Below are 20767 nucleotides of genomic sequence, written 5' to 3'. Positions count from 1 at the left end.
TGCGCCCTGGGCTGTCCTGACGCGGCGGCCGCCCGGAGCGGGGCGGAGAGGAAGGCGCGCGGCGGTGGCCCTCCGGAGCGGGCTCGCCCCCGGCTCGCTGCGTGTGTGCGGGGTCGCCTCGCCCGACTTCCAGCGGCCCCGGGGTCCAGACAGGGCGCCACTGCGCTGCGCGGGAGTGGGCGGCGCGGCTGGCCCCCGGCTGCCCGGCAAGTTCATGTTGACGGCCGAGCGCGCCCGACGTTTCCAAGGTGCGGGGCGCCGCGCCAGGCCGGGTCTGGGTCTGCGCGGGGTGCGGGGTTTCGGGGTGCCGAGTGTGGGGGAGGGTCCCGCCGCCAAACTTGGGGGTGCGTGGGTGGCGGGCGCGCCTGAGGCTCTCGGGGCCTGCTTTCCGGGACCCCCCTTTCCTAAGGGAAGGAAATTCACCCGTGCATTTCCCCCCACCCCGAGGTCTCCGCCTGGGCAGATTCTGGGGGTGCGCCTTAGGTCCTCCAAGCAGTCCCCCCTCAGCCTGGAGGCCTGAGGGGGATCCCCTTCCTGCCTCAGGGGGTTGAGGGGGGCAACCTCGCGTCCCGGCGCAGGTGAGGGCGGGCCAGGTGCGCTGCGCCCCCCCCCCCCCGGCGAGGCCCTGGGGGTGTCTATGAACCCACCGCGGGTCCCTTTATGACTAGCGGGGCCAGCCTCAGCCCAGCCGCAGTTTCCGGTCTCTGTGTGTTTTGTGTGTGTGTGTCTGTGTGGTGGCTGGGTTGCCGTGATTTGCTTTTGACACTTTTGGGGCTTTTGGGGAGAGTCCCGATGGAGCTCCTTTCGCCGACGAGGTAAGTCACACTTTGAGAAGGATTCCACAATCTCACTTTGTTGTTTTGGTCCTTGCTGTTTTAAGGCTTCAGCATCCAATCCCCCTCTTTTTTTTTTTTTTCATCCAAGATCTCTTTTTCTTGGGGTGCAGTGTAGAATAATATGCCTCTTTCTTGGCTGGAAGAAAATCTAGGGGTTTTTGAGGATCAGGAATTATTTTTTGGATGTGTGTGTGTGTGTGTGTGTGTGTGTGTGTGTGCATGCGCGCCGCTTTGTTCTACGCTGATATGTTTATATATGTGTGTGTGTATATATATATATATATTATATATAATTCAGTGTAACAGGAACTTAAAAAAAATTAGTATTCTAGAAAGCTGTACTCCAGATCACTGAGATCTCCCAGAATTTTGAGTCAAAGGAAATTGAGAAAGTGTGTAGAAGCACAATACAGCGTACTGTCTTAAGTAGCAGGTGGAGAACTTTTGATGAAGTAGAGTTCCATCCCAGATCAAGCAGCAAAAACACGACTGATTTAGGAATTCGACCTAGGACTTGAATGGCTGCTGTTTGAGGTCCGTGAATGATAAAACTTAACTGTCAGATACTGCTCAACACCTCCCCGAAGTGGTTGTACTAATTAACAGAGAAAGATATTTCTGTTACCCGACAGTTTTGCTGATGGTTGCCAATCGGCCCTCACTTTCCGATGTGTGCTGGTGAATTGACCCTGGTCTCAAAAGTATTAGGCTAGTGCTTAATGAAGGAACTACATTCAGGCCTACAGAAATAAGGTATTTTAAAGTGGAGGCATTATAATGTAACAGGGTGGCTTTTTTTTTTTAATATTTCCTGATGATTGTGGTTGGATTATCTTTTATTGGCCAAACATTTGTATGTCCCATTTGTGAAAGACTTGTTAAGTCTAATGTTTGTTTATTTTGGAGGTTTTAGAACCACGCTCTGCAGGGTTTAGAGGTGTGCTCTGGGACCCAGGTCAGCTGCAGGTGAGGCAAGTATTTTACTCTTGGACTTTGTGGTAGTCTGTCTTTGTCATTTTAAGATTTTTCTGATCAATTCATGACTTTTAGCAGTTCCCTGTAAATGAAATCTGCTCGTGTATTTTTTTGTTTTTGTTTTTTGTTTTTGTGCCACACCCGTTTGACACTCAGGGGTTACTCCTGGCTATGTGCTCAGAAATCGCCTCTGGCTTGGGGGAACCATATGGGATGCGGGGGTGGGGGGGGAGGGGGGAGGATCGAACCACGTCCGTCCTACGTTAGTGCTTGCAAGGCAGACACCTTACCTCTAGCGCCACCTTCCCGGTCCCTGCTCGTGTATTTTTTTTTTTTTTTTTACAAATTTTAGAAATCAGAATTTGTGGGCCCGGAGAGATAGCATAGCGGCGTTTGCCTTGCAAGCAGCCGATCCAGGACCAAAGGTGGTTGGTTTGAATCCCGGTGTCCCATATGGTCCCCCGTGCCTGCCAGGAGCTATTTCTGAGCAGACAGCCAGGAGTAACCCCTGAGCACGGCTGGGTGTGGCCCAAAAACAAAACAAACAAACAAACAAACAAAAAAAGAAATCAGAATTTGTATCTCTGGACTGGAGAGATAGTGTAGTTAGTTAGGGCACTTGTTTTGCATGTGGCCAACCTGGGTTTAATCCCTGGCATCCTGTATGATTCACCCAAGCATCACCAAGAGTGATTCCTGAATGTAGAGCCAGGAGTGACTCCTTAGCATTGTCAGATATGGCCCCAAGACAAACAAAATCGGATCTCTAGCGAATCTATGAACATACTGTTTATGCTTTTTATCTCCACATATGTAAGTCTTTAACATTTTTTGTTTTGTTGATTTCTGTGTAGAAGTTTGCTTGTAAATGGTATTTGATTACATGTGGCCAGTAATCCTTCTGGCAGGCTCGGGGACCACATAGGATGCTGGGGATCAAACTTAGGTTGGCTGCATGCAAGGCAAACACCTACTCGTGCTATTGCTCTACTCCGCCCTCCAAATAATCTCTTTTTTTTTCTCCAAATAATTTCTTTAGCTTTCTTATTTTGCTTAGTTTGTTTCCTCAACTTACTTTTTCTTCTCTCTGCTATAATCTCTGCTGCAAAGGCCCTCCTGTATTTTATGCACATTAACTATATTATATCAATTTATTCAATATCTTGAATGTTTTTGTTTTCCAGCTAAAATTTATATGTTTTTGCTACTGTTTATTTTGGTTTAGAAATTTACCAGTGGACTTTTTGCTTGTTTGTTTGTTTGCTTTTGGGTCACACCTGCTGCTCCTGGCAGGCTCGGGGGACCATATGGGATGCCCGGGATTATACCACCGTCCTTCTGCATGCAAGGCAAACGCCCTACCATCATGCTATCTCTCTGACCCTACCAGTGGACTTTTTAACAGAGCCCCAGGGATGTAGAGGAATGGGCAGATACTAGATTTGTGGTTGGGGGGGATATTAATTCTTCTCTACTTACAGGGCTTAATGGGTTTTTAAATTACTAATTAAATCACCAATGGTGTCTCTAAACATTGCTCAGGATTGAGAGTTGAGGACTGATAATTGGTTAGAAGCCCCGAGGTGCTGCTGATTTCAGTTTTATGTTACCATATAGTCTGAACAGTTATTTTTCACCCTCTGTTGAACTTTGTTCTCCAGCCTCATTAGAGATGCTCAGGGATAAGTTACTTTTGGCTCTGCACTCAGTAATTATTCTTGTTGAGCTCGATGGACAGACCGTATGGGATACTAGGGATTAAAGCTGGGTTGGCTACTTGCAAAGCAAGCACACGTTGTTTTTTTTTTTTTTTTTTTTTTTTTGGTCACACCCGGCAGTGCTCAGGGGTTATTCCTGGCTCCAGGCTCAGAAATTGCTCCTGGCAGGCACGGGGGACCATATGGGACGCCGGGATTCGAACCGATGACCTCCTGCATGAAAGGCAAATGCCTTACTTCCATGCTATCTCTCCGGCCCCCACACTTTGTTGTTTTATCACTTCAGTTCTTCTGCTGGACATTGGGATTACCTGGGAATACTTAAGGAAAAAAGAGAGAGAAACACATCTGCTGCTGCTGGACCAAGTATTTCAATCTTTAGAGGCAAGATCCAAGTATTAGCATATACTTTTCAATTTAGATGTGATTGCATGTATTAAACTATAATTTTTTTTTTTTGGGTCACACCTTGCAACGTTCAGGGGTTACTCCTGGCTCTATGCTCAGAAATCGCTCCTGGCAGGCTCAGGGGACCATATGGGATGCCGAGATTCGAACCACTGTCCTTCAGCATGCAAAGCAAGCGCCTTACCTCCATGCTATCTCTCTAGCCCCTAAATTATAAATTTAAGTGGTTTTTGATGACTTTGTTACTGAATATTGTTAACAGGGAAAACCCTCTTAATTTTTTAATACTCCCATTTCCTTTTCCTGCCCTTCCCAGAGGCAACCACTAGCTGTTTTTATATCCTCATAGATTAACATTAGTATTTTCTAAGGTTGCCCTGATGACTTCAGTGTATGGCAAAGACTGATATCTTTGGATTGTGTGGACTGTTTGAGGTTAGCTCTGTTGTAAGTCTTTTCTCTTGGGCTTGTTAGATTTTTTTTTTTCCCCTTGTAGCTTCCAAGCTTCAGTTTTCTTTTGAAGGACAGAGGTCTGGGAACTGGGGCAAAGGGGAGTTGTGTTGTGAACATTTAATATGTAAGGTAACACAATTTGGCTCTTTTTTTAGGATCCAAAAGCCTTCCATCCTTTTGAGAATGACTCCAGTCTCCTATTCATTGAGGTCTAGCCATTCAGAAGGAGAAATGAGGTTTAGATTTGTAACTGTTTAGACATTTCCCCCCCTGCTCTCTTTAGTGTCCTCTGAGGATTAAGTACTGTAAATTTGGTTTGGTTTTCAGTGTCAGCACTGCTGGTTTATAATTTGGTTGTTTTCAACTGTCAGACACTACTCATTTCATCTTTCCAGCATTTTCTCAACATTTTATTGCTGTTTTCTCATTCCTCTTGTCCTTACTTAGGTTTGTGTTCTAATAACAGAACAAAACAAAATAACATGTTCTTTAATTCTTATTTTGGTAGTTTTGGGAGAGAGCAAAATGGATATATACATTCATTTTGCTATCTTAACTTGAAAGTTCATCATGATTCCATATAGACACTATAATGTCATCAATAAGTTCTTTTAAGTTTACTTGTTAATGCCTCTGGATATGTTAAAAACAATCCATGGGGGCCGGAGAGATAGCATGGAGGTAAGGCATTTGCCTTTCATGCAGGAGGTCATCGGTTCGAATCCCGGCACCCCATATGGTCCCCTGTGCCTGCCAGGAGCAATTTCTGAGCCTGGAGCCAGAAATAACCCCTGAGCACTGCTGGGTGTGACCCAAAAACCACAAAAAAACAAAAAAACAAACAAAAAAAATCCATGGAAATATTATTATTATTAATTTGCTTTTGGGGCCATAACCGGTGCTCAGGAGTTACTCCTGGCTCTGCATTCAGAAATCACTCCTTGGAGGCTCGGGGACCATATAGGATGCTCGGGTTCAAACCTTGATCTCTCCTGGGTTCGATTTGTTGCAGCAAATCTTGCTGTAGCAAATCTTGAACAACCAGGTTATGAGTATTTAAAGAGGCAGTTATTATGCTTGGGAACAATCCTACTACATAAGCTGAATCACTATGTTGCACAGCTCTGTATGAGATAATAAGTAATTTAAAGTAGCAAGTTCCACTTATTGAGCAGACTCGTAATTAGTATGTACTATTGTGGTCAGAGAAGGGCCAGTAATACCACCTTTTCCTGATGATGACCTGTCAGTGTAAAACACAGGGTCGTCAGCTATTGGGGAGAAGCGGATAATAGATGAGATCACAAAATGTGTCCTCTTAAAGAAGTCCCAGACCTTTCCAGAAGGATAATGGGAGGAAACTTTTCCTGAAAAAATCAGATAGTGATTGGGGCCGGGAAGGTGGCGCTGGAGATAAGGTGTCTGCCTTGTAAGCGCTACCAAGGAACGGACCGCGGTTCGATCCCCCAGCGTCCCATATGGTCCCCCCAAGCCAGGGGCGATTTCTGAGCACATAGCCAGGAGTAACCCCTGAGCGTCAAACGGGTGTGGCCCAAAAACCAAAAAAAAAAAAAATCAGATAGTGATCATTGAAGAGGCTCACTGAGAGGACATAAACATTCTATTTCCTATCTTGGAATTGGCTGCACTATTATTTTAGGATCAAAATCTAACAAGGAAATTGTCTTGAGCCTTTGATGATAAGAGAACATATCAATTCCAAATAGGGCGCAAATGTGTGAGGTTGCTTGTTATGTAATCCATTCTAGAGGCTTGCTGTGTAAATCCATTCTAGAGGTACAGACAGCTGAGCAATAGCACCTGTAGAGGTTGCAAAAATTAAAAGCCACATCTTTTCAGGTAATAACCTGGAAAGATAGGACTTTTGGAGCCAGTTTATGAAAAAAAAATGTAATTCCTGTAGGGTCTTTTGTGTTAAACACACCTGGGGCTATTTAAATCTGGATTTCCTTCTAAAGTACTAAATTAATTGCTGACTTCTGAGTTTGTTTTACTGAGTTTACTTTACGAGCTGCATCAACAAAGTAATGACATATGGGTGAATTCGCAAAACTGTCCATTGAAATCATTGCATGTGGGCCCTGTTATTAAGAGGAGGAACTGAAAAGGCAAACATTTTCTATTGGATGTTCAGAAATAGTATAAAAGCAGTCCTTTAAGTTAATTACTATCAAAGGCCAGTCTCTTGGAATGGCTACTAGTGAAAAGCCATTCTGCATCTTTTTTTTTGTTTTTTGGGCCACACCCAGGGTTACTCCTGACTATGCACTCAGAAATCGCTCCTGGCTTGGGGGGACCATATGGGACACCATGGGATCGAACTGCTGTCCGTCCTAGGCTAGTGCATGCAAGGCAGATGCCTTACAGGTTGTGCCACTGCTCTGGCCCTGCCATCTTGCCCATTGAAACCATCTGACCTTGCAATATAGGCTTTGGACCCCTCTCCAGGTTGCTGAGGAGATGGTTATGTACTGAACAACAATCACTTGCCCAATGAAATCCCTTGCCACATCTTGGTAAGGACCAGGTGGTTTCCTTTGGCAAAAGCTATTGATCTAATTTCCTGGAGTTTGCCTCTGAACAGCATATGTTGTTAGAGGTGTGGTGGTGGTGGGTGGTGAAAGATAGTTGTAAGTCCCAGCATTTCATATAGTCCTCCAAGCCTGCTAGAAGTGATTTCTGAATGCAGAACCAGGAATAATTCTTGAGGCTGCCAGGTGTTGTAGCCTAAACACATGCGCGGGCACACACACACACATTTAAAACTCTTGAGGGCTGGAGTGGTGGCACAGCGATAGGGCATTTGCCTTGCATGCAGCTGACCTAGGACAGACAGTGAGTCTGTCCCCCAGTATCCTATATAGTCCCCTGAGCCAGGAGCAATCCCTGAGCATCACTGGGTGTGGCCCAAAAACCAAAAATAACCCCCCCCTAAAAAAAAACAACAAAATACCTCTTGCCTATTGCTAATGATAAAGTTGGGAGATTGTCATTTATGGTTAACTTGAGGTGCCAGTTGAAATCACCTACTAAACCCTCTGTTAAGTTCAGTAGTAGCTTAGTAACTCTTAGCATGATTTTTTGGTACTGGAGACTGAATCCAGGGACTCACATATGCTCTACCACTGAGCAAATCCCTAACCTTTCTTTTTAATCATTTAGTTTCCTGGAGGAGGTTTTGGGCCACATCCAGCTGTATTCAAGGTTTATTCCTGATCTTGTGTTCAGGGAGCACTCTTGGTGGGGCTGGAGGACCCTATGTGGTACAAGGGATCAAACCTGGGTCAGTTGCCTCTAGCACAGGGGTCTCAAACTCGCGGCCCGCAGGCCATTTGTGGCCCTTCGTACAACATTTTGTGGCCCGCGCCTGGCCTTCAAATATCGCAGTATTCACAATTATTTGCTTACTGAATAGTCGCAATAAAAATCGTATCAGTAGGGGCCGGAGAGATAGCATGGAGGTAAGGCATTTGCCTTCCATGCAGGAGGTCATCGGTTCCAATCCCGGCGCCCCATATGGTCCCCTGTGCCTGCCAGGAGCAATTTCTGAGCCTGGAGCCAGAAATAACCCCTGAGCACTGCCGGGTGTGACCCAAAAACCACAAAAAAAAAAAAAAAAATCGTATCAGTAAGAAAAAAAATCGCATTAAACATTCGCATACCCGAGCAGTTCAGTTTGGGGTATGCAAATGTTTAATGCAATTTTTTGCGATTTTTTTTCTTACTAATGCGATTTTTTTTTTGTTTGTTTGTTTTTGGGTCACACCCAGGGGTGCTCAGGGTTACTCCTGGCTGTCTGCTCAGAAATAGCTCCTGGCAGGCACGGGAGACCATAGGGGACACCGGGATTCCAACCAACCACCTTTGGTCCTGGATCGGCTGCTTGCAAGGCAAACACCGCTGTGCTATCTCTTCGGGCCCCTAATACGATTTTTTATTGCAAATATTTGGTAAGCAAAATCCCTTATGCGGCCCTGCCTCACCCCGACTTTACCTCCTGCGGCTCCCAGGTAAATTGAGTTTGAAACCCCTGCTCTAGCAAGACGTGTCCTACCTACTTTACTATTTTCTCATCCTGCTGTTTAAATTTATTTTATTTTCAAGAAAATAGTTTACCAAATGAGTAGGTTTCTGAATATTCTTTCATACAGCATATTTAAAAAAATTGTGTGTGTGGGAGACTTTCAGCCACACTTAGGGGTACTTTGGGGCTGTTACTTCCAGATCTGTGCTGGAGTAGTTTGTTCCCAGGGTGCAAGAAGCTAACAGGTGTCACCTTAATGCAAGGCAGGCACTTTACTCTCTTTCTGGTCTAAGACTGAGTTTTCAACAAAGCACATAATGAAATAAAAATAGTATTCTCTGTAACTTGTTTCCACTAATTTTACAATTTTAAGTATACAATTTTAAGTATTTACTTTTAAGTTAAGCCATCATTTTCTATGTTAAGTTCTTTTTTGATGAAATTTGTAATGCTAGGTGTTAGGATTTTTGATTGTCAGTTGATTTCTGTAATGTTCTGACTGGCAAAATAATAATGCTGATGTTCAAACTAATTTTATTTTTTTGGTTGGGGCCACACCCAGTAATGCTCAGGGGTATATCCTGGCTCTGCATCCTGGAATCACTCTTGGCAGGCTCTGGGCATGCTAGGAATCGAATTCGGATTGACCATTGCAAGGCAAGCACCCTACCTGTTGTATTATCTTTCTAGCTCCTCAAATTAATTTGGACAATTCATAAAATACAGTTCATAAAATACACTGTATTTTTTGCTCTCTTCAATTTCTTTTTCTTTTTTTTTTGATTTTTGGGTCACACCCGGCAGTGCTCAGGGGTTACTCCTGACTCTATGCTCAGAAATTGCTCCTGGCAGGCACTGGGGACCATATGGGATGCCGGGATTTGAACCACCGTCCTTCTGCATGCAAGGCATGCTCTTCGGGTGTGGGTCCTGGAGAGATTATGAACCTTGGTGTCTCTGGGCTGGCTCCGAAGAAAGAAGGCAGAGAGCAGTGAAGCCATCCTTTTGAAGTCTCTGGGTGCCCAATCTCACGGCAGGAATTGGCCCCATAGTAATTGAGTGGGGACATCTTACCTCCATGCTATCTCTCTGGCCCCCTCCTCAAATATTTGACTTTTAAACTTGCATGCAAGATTTAAGATGTTTATCAGAGGTATTTACTGTCAGTATTGCTGATTCATCTTTAATTGCTACATGTAAATTACTGTTTTGTTGATAAAACCTCTAGATCCCTCAGATAATGTCAGAAAGAGTCATCCTTATTGTGGGTTGCCTTTTCTGTTTATCTGTTGCCTTTTCTAACTATTTATGACTGTATCTGTTCTTCAAGAGAGCATTCACTGTTGTGCTGTTTGCAGCTTATTCTTTAAGTGCCAAAGACAATGTGGGTTTTAGTCCTTGTTAATTGGTCTTTGTACTGATCCAGTCCTCACATTTGTTCTCTGAAGTGCTTCCTACAGCTGGTTAAACTGGCTGCTATCTGGATCTAACTGTGTTGGGTCTTGTTATTTAGTGTCCTGTGAGTTCACCATGAGGGAGACCTGGATTTGATTCCTGGCATTGAGTAATTACCTGAGCTCCACCAGGAGTGATTCTGGAGTACAGACCCTGAAGTAATCCCCACCCACTGCTGTCCCAAACTGCTGACCCCCCCCCCAAAAAAAATTATTATGGAACACTGGAATATATTTTTGTTTGTTTTGAGACCATGCTCAACAGTGCTCAGGGGCTATTTATGGCTCTATGCTTAGGAATGACCACTGGTCCTCAAGGGAACACAGTGTTGAGGATAGAACCAGTTTTATGACCACCACAGCTACATGAAATATACGTGCCCCACCTGCTGTACTAACTCTGCAGCCCAGAGGGGACAAAATTTGAGATAGTGAAGGCACAATAAAGAAATAAAGTTGAAAATGGAAGCATTATGTGCTAAGGAATTGATAGGAAGAGAGAATATATATATATATTTTTTTGGTTTTTGGGCCACACCCGGCAATGCTCAGGGGTTACTCCTGGCTGTCTGCTCAGAAATAGCTCCTGGCAGGCACGGGGGACCATATGGGACACCGGGATTCGAACCAACCACCTTTGGTCCTGGACCGGCTGCTTGCAAGGCAAACGCCGCTGTGCTATCTCTCCGGGCCCGAGAGAATATTTTGATTTCTAGATACCTGATATGTGAAGTAAATATATGAGATATTATCTGCCATATGCTGCTGGTTATTGACAGCCATTAGTAGAGGAGAAGAGGCTCTGGTAGATGGAGCTCAGTGGAAGAGCACATGCATCTCATATATAAGGCCCAGGTTTAATTCCTGGTACTAATAAGGGGTGGAATTGAGGAGAAAACTGGAGTAGATGATTTTAGAGAGATGAGACAGTAACAAATTGTGTTTGATTTTATAGGTAGTAATTGTGGTGGTCTGTTGTGATGTTTGGAGTGAGTTTCATGGTAATCTGTGTCAGAACTTGCCCACGGAACTGGGGGAAGTTGTTAAAGTGGAGAAAAAAAGAGTCCCAGTCATGATGGTGGCAAGAATTCAGAGTGAGTAGAAGGCCCACTGGGGTACCTGTGTCATTTGAGTCAGACTCACCCACCATCCCTATTCCATAAAGTCCTGGGCCAAGCCTCTGTACTTCCAGGTAGAATGCTGCAGTTGATGAGAATACTTGCACTTTTTTTTTTTTTTTTTGGGTCATACCTGGCAGTATTCAGGGGCCACTCCTGGCTCTATGCTCAGAAATCGCCCCTGGCAAGCACAGGGGACCATATGGGATGCCGGGATTTGAACCACCGTCCTTCTGCATGAAAGGCAAACACCTTACCTCTATGCTATTCCTCCAGCCTTGAATACTTACACTCTTAATCTGGTATTGTTTAGAAAACTTTTTATGAGTTATCAAGTGTTGTATGGTTTGGTTTAGAATTGTCACTGCTTTGAGGATATTTTGACATGTTTTCAGATGGTGCTGGACATTTTTTGCGGAATGGAATAGGTCATTCCTTAATTTGTACCAATGCCTTCCTGGCTCAGGAACCTCAGCTCTGACTTGGGCCAATCATTTTTTAAAGGGGAGGTATCTTTTTTTTTTTTTTTTTTGGTTTTTCGGGCCACACCTATTTGATGCTCAGGGGTTACTCCTGGCTAAGCGCTCAGAAATTACCCCTGGCTTGGGGGGACCATATGGGACGCCGGGGGATCGAACCGTGGTCCTTCCTTGGGTAGAGCTTGCAAGGCAGACACCTTACCTCTAGCGCCACCTCGCCGGCCCCAAGGGGAGGTATCTTGGCTTCACTCACTAGCCAGATTTTAAACTTACTTTTTTTTGGGGGGGGGGGGCCACACCCAATAGCATTCAGAGCTTCTGGCTTTGAGTTGAGGAATCACTCCTTGTAGGCTTGGAGGAACATATAGGATGCCACGGATTGAACCCCTGTGTGCTAGGAAAATGACCTATCCCACTGTACTATTGCTCAGCCTGAAGATTTCAAACTTTCATATCAAAAGATATGTTCATGGAAGACATTGGATATATGGAAACACATTATCCAGTTGCTCAGAAAAAGGAAATTGAAACCATCTTAAGATCAGATGATGAGAGACATAAAAACCTCTGTACCGATCTAGAAGAGAAGCATGAAGTCTCAGCTTCAAATAAACCACCGATCTAGGTTTCTCTACAGTAGAGAAAGATTCCTAAAATACGAGAATCAAATAGTGCTGATCTAAATTGCAAAACATGGTTAAGGAACTTAAACAGAACTAAAGTTAGGAAATGAATAATCATCCACATGAAGTGTCAGTATTACAGAATATACATGAATGCAAATTAACAGAAATAAGCTATAGACATTGAGAAAGGCTAAGAGAATACGAAGAGAGAATCAAAAACCTGGAAAATAAATTATAGCAAGGTGACTTGGACAGTGGAACTAAACACAATAAAATGTAAAACAATGCAAAATACTATTTAGGTTTTGCAAACTGAGAAAGTAGAGCCTACCAAAAAACAAAAAAAACAAAAAACAAACAAACCAGAAGAACTTGAAGATACAATAAAAAGCATAACATTTTGCTGAAAATCATAGCTGTGTTGAGGAAAGAATGAGAATGACTAATGACTAATGAGAATGACTGTGGAAAACAGACAATTAATTGATGGTTGTAAAAGCTTAAAATTGGAAGGCAACAAAGTGCAGACTTCTGTTTTAGGGCAGAGTGCCAGTAAGCCAGAAAAGGAAGTTGGGAGCCAGAAGGAATTCCTCTTCCATGCCATGGAAGAAGTACTTGTTTACAGGAAGTGCTCTCTGGTGCAGAAACTGCAACTAGCAGGTTGAATGATAGAAATGAGGCTAGTTTTTCAGAAGATAATCTAAGCTAGAGTTTATGTTCAAGTTTTTTTTTTTTTGGGGGGGGGGATGCCCACACCTGATGACACTCTGGGGTTACTCCTGGCTATGTGCTCAGGAATCGCTCCTGGCTTGAGGGACCATATGGGATACCAGGGGATCAAACTGCATTCCATTCTAGGTTAAGGAATAAATCAAACTAAAGGATGAAGAACTTACTACAATTAAAATTGAATTAATTCTGTTTCTTCATTAAGACATTGGGAGTAATTTTGAAAAACGACTTAAGGAAGGTAAAGCTGAAGCAAGAAATCTGAAGCAAAAGCTTTCAGAAATAGAACTGCTCAGTGGAAATTTGAATAAAAGTGCTTTCAATCTCAAAATAGAACGTGAAAGTTAGTATTAGCATGTGAGGATCTGAGGCATGAGTTAGGAGAGTCTGTGGGTAGTAATCATTTATCTGTAGAAAAAAACCCATTGTTGTAAGGATCTGTAGTTTTTTTTTTTTTGTTTTTGTTTTTGGGTCACACCTGGCAGTACTCAGGGCTTACTCCTGGCTCTACTCTCAGAAATTGCTCCTGGGGACCATATGGGATGCCGATTCAAACCACCTTCTTTCTGCATGCAAGGCAAACGCCTTATCTCCATGCTCTCTCTCCGGCCACGTGGCTCTGTATGTTTTAAGAAAGAGGAGTTAGGGGCCCAGAGAGATAGCACAGTGGTGTTTGCCTTGCAAGCAGCCTATCCAGGACCTGATTGGTTCGAATCCTGGTGTCCCATATGGCCCCCTGTGCCTGCCAGGAGCTATTTCTGAGCAGACAGCCAGGAGTAACTCCTGAGCACCGCCGGGTGTGGCCCAAAAACAAAAACAAAAACAAAACCAAAAAAAAGAAAGAGGAGTTAGAAGCAGAATTATATCAGGTCAAAGAGAAAATGTCAGAAGACATGAGCAAGTTTGAAGAAACCACTGTTTATTTGCATATACTTTGAGGACCTCTAGTATACAACTTGAACATGCACAACTAAACTCAGCAGAAAGACTGAGCTAGTAGAAGTCAAAAAGAACATTGAGCAGGGGCCCGAGTGATAGCACAGTGGTAGGGCGTTTGCCTTGTACATGGACTACCTGGAACTAACCTGGGTTTGATCCTTGTCATCCTATATGGTCCCCATAGCTTGCCAGGATTGATTTTTGGGCACAGAGCCAGGAGTAATCTCTGAGCATCACCGGGTATGGGCCTCCCCCCACCAAAAAAAAAAAAAAAAAAAAAAAAAAAAAAAGAACATTGAGCAGCTTGAGATTGCTTATGAAGAAGAAACCTATAACAGACTAGTTTTTAGTGTGGAAAAACAGAGTAGCAGACACATCATATGTGTGTGAAAGAAATTTGTATTGAAGAAATAAACGAAAGTACTTCAAAATTTTAGGAGCAATTAATAAATAAATGTTTAAAGCAAACCATGAAGAAAAAAGCCTGGACTTCATGAAAGAAGAAAACAACTACTGCAGGAAGAACTGGAATGACTCAGGGAGCCTTAAAATTGAGTGGTATCTGGGGGCCAGATCGGTGGAGTAGCAGTAGGGTGTGTTTGTCTTGTATGCAGTTGAACCAGGACAGACTGCAGTTCAATTCCCTGATGTCCCAGTTGGTGCCCCAAGCCAGGAGTGATTTCTGAGCTCATAGCCAGGAGTAAACCCTGAGTGTCACAGGGTGTGGCCCCCAAAAAGCAAAAAAAAAAAAAAAAAAAAAAAAAATTGAGTAGTACCTGTGACTGAACCAAAACTTCTTGATAGCAATACAGAACTGGGATCTAAGGTGACACATTTAAATATAGTGGAAGATCAACTTGAAAAGAAAATAAAGCATCCCCGACAGATAATCAAAGTAAACCCAAAGTAGAGTAAATGCAGCTTTTTTTTCCATAGAGGAACATTAAAAAATATTGCTGGATTTACCAATATGAGCAAATAATCATACATATCTATCTCTTATAGAAAGATGAGCTATGTAAGAATTTGCAAAAAATAATTGAACATATCAAAACTCAGTTGCATGAAGACAGACAAGACATTCAAATAAAGCATATGAATATCTTCCACGAAATCAACTTTTCAAGAAGTTCAGAGACTTAATATAGACAATGGAAGTGAAAAGTATTATTTGTCTAAACCGAGACAAATTAGTAAAAGAAATAAAAGAAAGTGAACAAGATTAAACTTCTAATTTTTTGGTTTTTGGGTCACACCCAGCAGCGCTCTATGCTCAGAAATCACTCCAGGCAGGCACGGGAGACCAGGCACTGGGATGCCAGGATTTGAACCACCGTCCTTCTGCATGCAAGGCGTTTGCCTTACCTCCATGCTATCTCTCCGGCCCCAAGATTAAACTTCTAAATAAAAATAATACATCTTTAAACTGATTGATCAGCTATCTAAAAATGAGGATAGGAGGGGCTAGAGTGGTAACACAGTGGTAGGGCGTTTGTCTTGCATGCTGCTGCCCAAGACGAACCTGAGTTCGGTCCTCAGCGTCCCATATAGTCCCTGGAGCCAGGAGGGCTTTCTGAGTGCAAAGCCAGGAGTAACCCCTGAATGTCACTGAGTGTGGCCCAAAAACTAAAAAAAAAAAAAAAAAAAAAAAAAATGAGGTTGAGAAATTTATCACACAGCAGAAAGATTTGGATAAAAAATATTTATGCGAGGGGCCAGAGAAATAGCACAGTGGTAGGGTGTTTGCCTTGCATGAAGGCTACCAGGGAGGGACCTGGTTTGATTCCTGGCATCCCATATGGTCCCCCAGTCTGCCAGGGGCGATTTCTGAGTGCAGAGCCAGGAGTAACCCTGAGCAGAGCTGGGTGTGGCCCAACAACCAACCAACCAACCAACCAACCAACCAACCAATCAATAGATAAAGTTTTTTTTTTTTTGTTTTGTTTTTGGGCCACACCCGTTTGATGCTCAGGGGTTACTCCTGGCTATGTGCTCAGAAATAGCCCCTGGCTTGGGGGGACCAAATGGGACGCTGGGGGATCGAACCGCGGTCCGTTCCTTGGCTAGCGCTTGTAAGGCAGACACCTTACCTCTAGCGCCACCTTCCCGGCCCCCAAGTTTTTTATTTTTTTTTTTTTTTTTTGGTTTTTGGGCCACACCCGGTAACGCTCAGGGGTTACTCCTGGCTATGTGCTCAGAAGTTGCTCCTGGCTTGGGGGACCATATGGGACACCGGGGGATCGAACCGCGGTCCGTCCAAGGCAGCGCTGGCAAGGCAGGCACCTTACCTTTAGCGCCACCGCCCGGCCCCCAAGTTTTTTATTTTTAAGTAAAATATTTATGCCCGGGCCCGGAGAGATAGCACAGCGCCACCTTCCCGGCCCCCAAGTTTTTTTTTTTTAAGTAAAATATTTATGCCCGGGCCCGGAGAGATAGCAAGGTGTTTGCCTTGCAAGCAGCCGATCCAGGACCAAAGGTGGTTGGTTCGAATCCTGGTGTCCCATATGGCCCCCCCCCACTTCCCCGTGCCTGCCAGGAGCTATTTCTGAGCAGACAGCCAGGAGTAACCCCTGAGCACTGCCGGGTGTGGCCCAAAAACCCCAAAAAATAAAAAAAAAATTTATGCCCAAGATGTTTCCTTTTCATAGCAACTGCATGCCCATGCCATGAAAATGGAAAATATATTATCCATTTTGAATGAGAAAATGAATGGTAAAAGGCTCTTAAAGAGGGAATCTCACCTCATGATGGATACAATTTCTGCCAAGGAAGCAGCATTCAGTATACTGCAAGATGGAAAAAAAAAAAAAAGAAAAAGAAATTACCTTATTTTTTTTTTTTTTTTGGTTTTTGGGCCACACCCTGTGACGCTCAGGGGTTACTCCTGGCTATGTGCTCAGAAGTTGCTCCTGGCTTCTTGGGGGACCATATGGGACGCCGGGGGATCGAACCGCGGTCCGTCCTAGGCTAGCGTAGGCAAGGCAGGCACCTTACCTCCAGCGCCACCGCCCGGCCCCGAAATTACCTTATTTTAAGTCTAATAAGATTTAAAAGTGGACAAGATGTGGTTCAGTTGTTCAACATATGTCTTATATTTTCATGAAAAAGATACTGAAAGAGATGCTCTAAGTCAGAAATGTCAGAATTTATTGATAGTATAGCCAACATCCAGCACTGCTAAAAAAGGTTGGAGGAGTTAATAGTAATCAGTTCCAGGAAAACAAATCAAGAGGGTGGAGGAACTGTTAGGAAAAATTAAGTCATGCAATTTGCTTATACATGGATGAATATGGAAAGTATTATGCTGAATGAGATGGGTCAGAGGAAGAGAGATAGACATAGAATGATTGCATCCAGTTGTGGAATATAAAAAAAAAGACAGTATGGTAATAATATCTACAAACAATAGAGATGAAGTCCAGGAGGACCAGTCTGTAAGAAACTTGCCACAAATGGGGGATGAGGGGAGTGCAGGGGCAAAGAAAGGACCACTGTGACAATGATAATTGGAAGTGATCACTCTGGACAAGGGTGAGTGCTGAATGTAGATAAAGTGATATGTATCATACCAATATGCACCATAGGTGAAGAGAGGGAGGAGAGAGTGAGAGTGAGAGAGAAAGAGAGAGAAGGCTGGAGGGAAAAAGGGTGGAGAAGGAGGAGGGAGGAGGAAGAGGAGAGAGAGAGGAAGGAAGGAGGGGAGAGAGAAGGAAAAAGGGTGGAGAGAAGGCGGGAGGGAAAAAGGATGGAGGGGAGAGAGAGAGAGAGAGAGAGAGAGAGAGAGAGAGAGAGAGAGAGAGAGAGAGAGAGAGAGAGAGAGAGAGGAGAGAGAGAGAGAGAGGAGAGAGAGAGAGAGAGAGAGAGAGAGAAAGAGAGAGAGAAAGAGAGGAAAGAGAGAAGGTGGGAGGAAAACATGGTGGTGGGAAATGTGCCCTGGTGCCTATGACTGAAAACTCAATCATGAACAATTTTGTAACAAAAAACCCCAAACTGATTTGTGAAGAACCTTTTATTTTGTGAACAACCTTTTAAATCATGGTGTTTAAATAAAGTAATTTTATAAAACGATGGAATGGAAGAGCAGGTGATGACCATGGTATAGATAGAACATGCAGAATGAGTCAGCCCAACTTCAGGAACCTAACACTAACCACGCAAATTTTTTGGTGAGAGTGAGAGTTTTAAGTAATAGGTGGATTATGCCAGTCTGATCTATAATTGTGAACAGAATGAAACCAAACTGAAAACTTTGGGCAGGAATTAGTTCAAGTTCTGTATAGCAGAGGGAAATCCTCATAGCACTAAAGATCTAGGGATGCTAGGTAGTACTTTATTTCAGCTCTCTTCTGGAGCATCCTCTGCTTGCCAGCTATCAGAGTCCCCTCCTACAATGAAGTTTAATTTCTCAGAATGCTTCTAGATTGTTTCAAAGTGATAGAAGCCTAAGGGGAGACTATTGCAGGAAAAAAGATGCATTCATTAGAACTCTCCAGGAAAGTAATCGCAGTATGTCAGGTTTGATTGCTGCCTGTTTAGAGGTAGAAAGAAAAGAGCACAAAGAGATGGATTCAGAACTGAGGCCACTAAAGAAGTAGGAAGTCACTCAATGAGAAAGACCTTTAGTTATAAATGAAGCTGGTAGGTCAGATGCCAAGATGTAAGTCACTGTTGAGGTCATAGTTACTGGATGTCACTGGTAAGGTCGGATCTCAGGCCAGTAGAGGACTCACAAAGCATCCACCAGGCACTATGGGAGAGTAATTTATTGTAGGTGGGAAATGGATATTTATATTAAGGGAGAGTAAGGTGTGGACACAGTGTCAGCCAATCAGGTAGGATGTGAGAGGGGATTAAAACAGGGAGTGTGCTTCTGTGTTTAGGAAAGACAGGGTAAGGGAATTAAGGAAAGCAGGGTGTGTGCCAGGGATATTAAACTGGGTGTTTCCTTAAGGTGATTAGCTACACACTTTGTATGTGACTTGGGACTGTTGTAGTAGTACACCAGGTACCACATAGGGCTGGTGCAATCATACAGCAGGGTGCAATCATACAGTAGAACTAAGATCCCATCCCAAGCATCTAATATGGTCCCCTGATCACTGCCAAGATTGATTACCATGATGCAGAGCCAGGAGTAAATCTTGAATATCACCAAGTGTGGCCCATAAACACAAGTGTGCGTGTGCATACACACACACACACACACACACACACACACACACACACACACACACCTACCTCAGAATAATTTATACAACAAAGACACACTTAAAATGAGAGTTAGAGAGATTCATAATGTATTCATGTTTTAGAACCCAAGATCCCAAAGATTCTTTTTTTTTCTCTTTTTGGTTTTTGGGTCACACCTGGCGGTGCTCAGAAGTTGTTCCTGGCAGGCTCGGGGGACCATATGGGATGCTGGGATTCGAACCGGGTTCGTCCTGTGTTGGCCGTGTGCAAGGCAAATGCCTTACCGCTGTGCTAGGCCCCAAGAACCCCAAGATTCTTCTACCCTTAAGCAGTAGAAGATAAGCTAAGCTAATAAAGTTAGTTTCCATGTTGGAAGAAAAGCTAGTCTTATCCTCTCATGTGATGGAAAATGCAAGTCACCAAGCCAGTTCACAGGTAGGCTCATTGCATGACCAGTTGAATGTGATCAGCAGATGATCATGATGATGCAGCTCAGCTTGCTATATTGCTTGGGAACAAGTGAAGTAATACGCATACTGACCAATCTGCAGATAGTCCTTGAACATTTCCAGCAGAAGTCTTATGTATTCATTCCCCTGTTTCTAATTGAGAAGTATAAACAACTGGAAGTTGAATGGAAGAAAAAGACAGAAAATGTGAAAGGAAAAAAAATCATACCATTACAGGAACAATTTTATGACTCAAGTTATATATCGGACTCTTCATCAAGACTTTCAGTTAAATCAGATATAAAGGAATAACAGTGAAAAACTTAAAAAACAAAACAAAACAAATGGAGCTCTGTTAAGAAATGCTGGGTGAAAAGAAGAAGAAACACAACCCCTTTTGTGTGTATGTGTGTATGTCTTGTTTTGTTTAGTTTTTCTTCCCTTTTCCCCTTTCTTTTTCTAAATGAATATTTATAACTCCTAGACAGACTTCTCCTAGTTTTTCTCTTTTTTGTTTGCCTTTTTTCTTCTTTTATTTCCCTTTTTCATTCTTTTCTTCTCTCATATCTTTTTTTTATATCTCCAATAGAGGCACATTACTGGAATCACCTTGATCGGCTTCATAATTGGAGGGGGAAAAATGGATGGTACCAAGATCAGACAGTCCTATGTTTTTTTGGTGGAAATAAAAATGATCAGACTTGAAAAAAAAAACCAAAACCCTCCAAAACAAACAAACAAACAAACAAACAAAACCAATCAGACTTGAATACCAAATCTAAAGTCAACAACAAACAGTATCGATACCCAATCTACAATAAGCTATACAAGGAAGGAACAGATGCACTAGCATTATGGGGAGTAAAGAAGGAAGAAGTGGGATGCATGTGGGGAATCGAGGTGGAGGGAGGACAACACTGGGGATGGGAATGCCTTTTTTTTTTTTTTTTTTTTTTTGGGTCACACCCGGCGGTGCTCAGGGGTCACTCCTGGCTGTCTGCTCAGAAATAGCTCCTGGCAGGCACGGGGGACCATATGGGACACCGGGATTCGAACCAACCACCTTTGGTCCTGGATCGGCTGCTTGCAAGGCAAACGCCGCTGTGCTATATCTTCGGGCCCAATATAATTTTTATTTTGACCAAAGTGAATTATAAATCTTTCACAGTAATACAGGATGTTCATTTTTGTGTTGGTGGTGGAAGCTGTACATGTGAAAACTTTTCTTGTAAATGTTGTGAGTTTTAATATGCCTTTTAAATAGAACATCTGGGGCCAGAGAAATAATAGAAAGTAGGTTGTATGCTGTGTTGTACTTTCATCTATCCAGGCTTGATCCTGGGCACCA

General features: G+C 43.4%; 1 protein-coding gene across 1 annotated transcript in view; it reads left to right on the top strand.

The window, feature by feature from the left end:
• Positions 1-141: 141 nt before the first annotated feature.
• The window catches only part of EVI5 (ecotropic viral integration site 5), a 171179-nt gene continuing 150553 nt past the window's right edge, over positions 142-20767 (top strand). The window contains exon 1 of the mRNA XM_049772197.1: positions 142-248. The gene's annotated coding sequence lies outside the window, so the exon portion shown is untranslated. The remainder of the gene's footprint in view (positions 249-20767) is intronic.

Source organism: Suncus etruscus, chromosome 4, assembly GCF_024139225.1.
Source record: "Suncus etruscus isolate mSunEtr1 chromosome 4, mSunEtr1.pri.cur, whole genome shotgun sequence".
Classification (NCBI taxonomy): Eukaryota; Metazoa; Chordata; class Mammalia; order Eulipotyphla; family Soricidae; genus Suncus; species Suncus etruscus.
Note: the sequence above shows the minus strand (reverse complement) of the source record. Positions and strands in the feature narration are given on the sequence as shown.